The sequence below is a fragment of the Rana temporaria genome, chromosome 1, assembly GCF_905171775.1.
Source record: "Rana temporaria chromosome 1, aRanTem1.1, whole genome shotgun sequence".
NCBI classification, from domain to species: Eukaryota; Metazoa; Chordata; class Amphibia; order Anura; family Ranidae; genus Rana; species Rana temporaria.
The window spans coordinates 286,543,963-286,549,962 of record NC_053489.1 but is presented as its reverse complement, the minus strand read 5'-3'; positions in this window follow the sequence as shown (position 1 = coordinate 286,549,962).

The window sequence follows — 6,000 nt, the reverse complement described above, 5'->3', positions numbered from 1 at the left end:
TTTTTTGGAGATTAAATCAGCTACAAACGCCCACTGCAGTTTTTCATTGACAAGTACCACTAGTACCTTTTGTACCTTAAGCCGTTGTTGACCCACCATTTTTTGCTTTCTGGGGGCTCCCTTGTCCCCTCCACACTATTTTTCTATATAGCTTTTTTGCTTTATTTGGCAGGTATCCCATCCAGCTTTGGCGAATCGGCCGGTACTTTAATTAATTATTCAGATTATCCTCATAGGGAGTGTGGATTCAAGGATTCTTTTATTTTCTATTGCGCTCTCAAGTAGAATGCAAAGAAGAAAACTAGCCATGGTGTGATGGATGTGCTCTCATGCCTAGCATGGTCAGTTTGCAATAGGAAAGGCACTGGCAGGATCACTATGTATTTCTCACAAAGGAAACAATACAAAGAAAACAGGATAATTTTTACATGATTCAACAGGCACTTATCGGGAATATAAAATGTTGGGGTGTGACAAACAATGTTGCTGTAACTGCACATGGATTGTCAAAAATAAAACTTACAGTGCCTTGAAAAAGTATTCATACCCCAACCAAAAACGTAAATGTAGTTTATTGGGATTTTATGTGATAGACTAACAAAGTGGCACATAATTGTGTAGCGAAAGGAAAATGATAAAATGGTTTTCAAAATTTGTTACAAATAAATATGTGAAAAGTATGACGTGCATTTGTATTCAGCCCCATGGAGTCAATACTTTGTAGAACCCTCTTTTCACTGCAATTACAGCTGCAAGTCTTTTTGGGGATGTCTCTACCAGCTTTGCACATTTAGAGAGTGACATTTTTAACCATTCTATCTTGCAAAAAAGCTCAAGCTCTGTAAGATTGGATGGAGAGCGTCTGTGAACAGCAATTTTCAAGTCTTGCCACCGATTCTCAATTGGATTTAGGTCTAGACTTTGACTGGGCCATTCTAACACATCAATATGCTTTGATCTAAACCATTCCATTGTAGCTCTGGCTGTATGTTTAGAGTTGTTGTCCTGCTGGAAGGTGAACCTCCGCCCCAGACTCAAGTCTTTTGCAGACTCTAACAGGGTACCCTGATTGCCCTGTATTTGGCTCCATCCATCTTCCCACCAACTTTGACCAACTTCCCTGTCTCTGCTAAAGAAAAGCATTCCCACATTATGCTGCCACCACCATGTTTCAAGGTGGGGATGGTGTGTTCAGGGTGATGTGCAGTGTAAGTTTTCCGCCACATATAACGTTTAGCTTTTACGCCAAAAGGTTACATTTTGGTCTCATCTGACCAGAGCCCCCACATGGATTCTTGCAAACTGCAAATGGAACTTCTTATGGCTTTCTTCTTGCTACTCTTCCATAAATGCCAGATTTGTGAAGTGGACGACTAATAGTTGTCCTGTGGACAGATTCTCTACCTGAGCTGTGGATCTCTGCAGCTCCTCCAGAGTTACCATCAGCCTCTTGGCTGCTTTTTTGATTAACGTTTTCCTTGCTCAGACTGTCAGTTTAGGTGGATGGCCATGTCTTGGTAGATTTGCAGTTGTGCCATCCATTTTCGAATGACAGATTGAACAGTGCTCCGTAAGATGTTCAAAGCTTGGGATATTTTTTTTTACAACCTAACCCTGCTTTAACCTCCCTGGCAGTATGATTATGTCAGGTTTTTGATGCTGAAAGCGGTACAATGTTTCCCATGGAAATTTGGCATTTTATTTTGTAATTCTTATGCCGCGTACACACCATCACTTTATGTGATGAAAAAAAATGACGTTTTTAAAAACGTCACTTTAATTGACCGTGTGTGGGGGAAAACGTCGTTTTATGTCTTCTAAAAAACGACCAAAAAAAATTGAAGCATGCTTCAATTTTATGTGTCGTTTTTCAAAACGTCAACTTTTACTTCACAGAAATTGACCGTGTGTAGCAAAAACGTCGTTTAAAACGACGTTTTTTCACCCGCGCATGCCTAGAAGCTACTTATGAAGCAAGCTTCAATGGAAAAACGTGGTGAACGTAACCTCGCTTTGCTAGAACATTGTGAGAAAAACGATGGTGTGTAGGCAACTTCGTCTTTGAAAATTGAAGTTTCAAAAACGTCATTTTTTACTTCACAGAAAATGTCGTTTTTTTTCATCACATAAAGTGATGGTGTGTACGGGGCATTAGGAATAACTCACTCAAATCTGTCCGAACAAGAGTCTAGTAGACATCCCGGGTATGATAAAGTTTGAAATAATATTATAATAATAATAAAATGTATTTAATAATGTAATCAACTCAAAAACACTGCATTTTTTTTGCAGAATTGTTGCTGTCGTCACTTTCAGTATCTGATGATGAATTTTCCCACTATTCACTATCGCTCAATTCTGCAAGTGTTCTAATTTACTATCGCTGTTTTGTAGCTGGTCTAAAACCACTTTTGATGTAAAAGGGACATGTTTTGGTTGCTGTGGACATTATCCAGTTTCCAGGCAGAGAGAACAGTATATATAATATAAAACTGCATGCAGGGCACTGGACAAAGCACTAGGGACAACGGGGGGATGAAATAATTTGATACAGTATACTGTAATCTTACAGATTACATTACTGTATGTGTTATGTGTTTTTCACTTTTTGAATTTCCCACCGCGCTCCTTCCTAGTGCGTTACGCTGCTGGCAGGGAATGGAGCCCAGCATACAGTACATTGGGTGGAAGACACAGCGGCCGCACACAGCGGGGAGACATCGCAGGATCCTGGGGGCAGCGTAAGTTACTTTCCCTGGATACTGCGATGCAGCCCAGAGTAAGGCTCTGGGTTACCGCTCTTGGTATGGACAACTTTATCCCTGACCCATCTGGTTTGTTTCTTGGTCTTCATGATGCTGTTTGTTCACTAACAAACCTCTGAGGGCTTCATAGAACAGCTGTATTTATACTGAGATTAAATTACACACAGGTGGACTCTATTTATTAATTACCGTATTTATCGGTGTATAACGCACACTTTTTTGCCCTGAAAATCAGGGCAAAATCGTGGGTGCGCGATATACGCCGATACCCGCTTCCTGCTCTGTGTTTGAACCACTGCGCCGGCATATACGGAGCGCAGTACACTCGGGTATAGTCGGGCAGGCTCGGCTCCTCTCGCGGTCACGTCCTTTACGCGAGAGGAGCCGAGCCTGCCCGACTATACCCGAGTGTACTGCGCTCGGTATATGCCGGCACAGTGGTTCAAACACAGCGCGGGAAGCGGGGAGGACACCACGATGGCCACAGAAGGACGCCGGACCGGACGAGGCCGCCGATGGACGACGGGCAGGACGTGATGGACGATGGGCAAGACACAGACGAGGGGCATCCAAACTGTAAGTATTTTTTTTTCCAGGATTTTCCTTCAAGTTTGGGGGTGCGCGCTATAGGCCGGGCGCGTTATAGCACGATAAATACGGTAGGTGACTTCTGAAGGCAATTTAGTTAGGGGCATCAGAGAAAAGGTAGTTGAATACAAGTGCACGCCACACTTTTCAGATATTTATTTGTAAAAAAAAAAAAGTTAAAACTATTTATCATTTTCCTTCCACTTCACAATTATGTGCCACTTTGTGTTGGTCTATCACATAAAATCCCAATAAAATAAATCTACATTTTTGGTTGTAACATGACAAAATGTGGAAAATTTTAAGGGGTATGAATACTTTAAGACACTGTACTTGTAAAATCTCCTTTCATGAGTGCTCCTGTCTGCTAGACATCTCTTGTTCCATCTTCCTGGATTCTCTGCATGCTTTGTAGCATGATTTGTAGCTTCTCTTCTGCGGTTTACTTTTAATTTCTAAGGACTACATATCTTACAGTACCTTGTTACCTCCAAGCACTGAATTCTGTTACTGAAATTCCTCCTCTCAGCACCTCTGTAGTTCAGAAGGCAGGCTCTGTGAAGTATGTGACACAGCAGTGCATATCAACAGGGCATAGAAAATGTGCTTGTCAGAATTCAAGAAACAAAATGTTAGGGGATCTTCAGAAAATAAGTTTACAAACTTTAAGATGGTTCAGATTAATAGGAGTAGGCTTGAAATAATTGAAATACAAAGTGGAAATAAATAATTGTATTTACATTTTGACCATAGATACGCTTTAAAATATTTTAACCACTTTCTTACTGGGCACTTAAACCCCCCTCCTGCCCAGACCAATTTTCAGCTTTCAGCGCTGTCGTACTTTAAATGACAATTGCGCGGTCATACAACACTGTACCCAAATGAAATTTTTAATTTTTTTCCCACAAATAGAGATTTCTTTTGGTGGTATTTGATCACCTCTGTGGTTTTAATTTTTTTGTTAAAAAAAATTAAAAAAGACTGATTTTAAAAAAATATATATATTTTTATATATATTGTTATACAATTTTGCAAACAGGTAGCACTGGTGGGCACTGATAGGTGGCATTGATGGGTGGCACTGAAGGGCATTAATAGGTGGCACTGAGAAGTAGCACTAATAGGGTCATTGATAGGTGGCACTGATGGGTGGCAGTGATGGGTGGCAATAATGGGCACTGATCGGCTCTGGTAGGTTACACTAATAGGAAGCATTACTAGGTGGCACTGATGAGGCACTGATTGGCACCACTGGTGGGTATAGGTGGCACTTGTGGGCATTGATAGGTGACACTGGCAGGTGGCAATGGCAGGTGGGCACAAATGAGGCAGAATTGCCTCTTCCTCTTTGGGGATCAATGTCCCTTGTACACAAGCCGGTGATCGGCTTTTTTCTCCTCAAGCTGTCAGCGTGAGGGGACAAAAAAAACAATTACCGATCCTTTGTTTACATCATGTGATCAGCTGTCAGCCAATGACAGCTGATCACATGGTAAGGGGCCGGGACCGGCCCCTTACACGGATCTATGATCACCCAAGTCTCAGTGATCACAGAGCGCGGTGGGCACATGTTGTGTGTGCAAAGGGGAGGACGTCTATTGACGGCCTCCCAGATTTTCAGGTCCTTCGCTGTGGCCGTCATTCAGCTATAGCGTGGGCCTCTAGTGGTTAATATATGTAAGGTAGAAGTGTATCCAATCCAGGCAATGTTGCCGAAACCACCAAGATAACCATTCTATTGGGTCAGTGTTTTTACCCAAGGTTCACGGTTTCGCATAGGATTTAGTTAGAAAGATGGAGCCCCTCTCACCCCTTCGAATCAACTTACAGCCCCGTCTTTGCACAAGGTCTTACATATTTCAGTAGCCTAATACTAAACTGCATATTAAGTCTAGGACAGCAGCATGACTTTATAGTAGAAGAGTCTGGGTGCTTAATTGGCTTGCCTGTAGTGCAGACCTTTCACCAGTTGCAAATGTCTGATGCATCTTGGTATATTATAAAATACACCAAAGAAGACCTAGAACTGTTGCACGATTACAATCTTATATCAGGCAAGAATGGGACAACATTCCTCTCCCAAAACGCCAGCAGCTGGTTTCCTTGAAAGCTTACAGAGTGTTGTTAAAAAAAGAGGGGGGTGCTACACCATGGTAAATACGGCTCTGTCACAACTTTTTTGAGATGTGTTGCTGCCATCAATTTCAAAATGCCCTTTTTTTTCCCTTAAAATTGTAAATGTTTTCAATTTAAACATTTGATATGTTTTCTATTGTATATAACGCATGGGATTATGAGATTTGTAAATCATTGCATTCTTTTTTATGTAGATTTTGCATAGCCTCACAACTTTTTGGAATTGGGGTTGTGTGGCCTACAAAACATAATTTTTTTTTTTTTTTGTATTCCTAATCTTTTTAAAGTGTTGTACTTTTATTGAAATGGAGCCCCTCCAAAGGAAGGCTTTTTGTTATTGACTGATTTGCAAAGGAATTTGATTTAGGCTTGTGAACCTACCATCCTTTAAATCCTCTTTTTGCATATTTTACGATCCTTATATTTCTTTTCCACATGCCAAAGTGAAGTTACAGTTTATCTGGGTGAACAAAAGACACAAGTCCATCCAGTTCAACCAACATAAAAA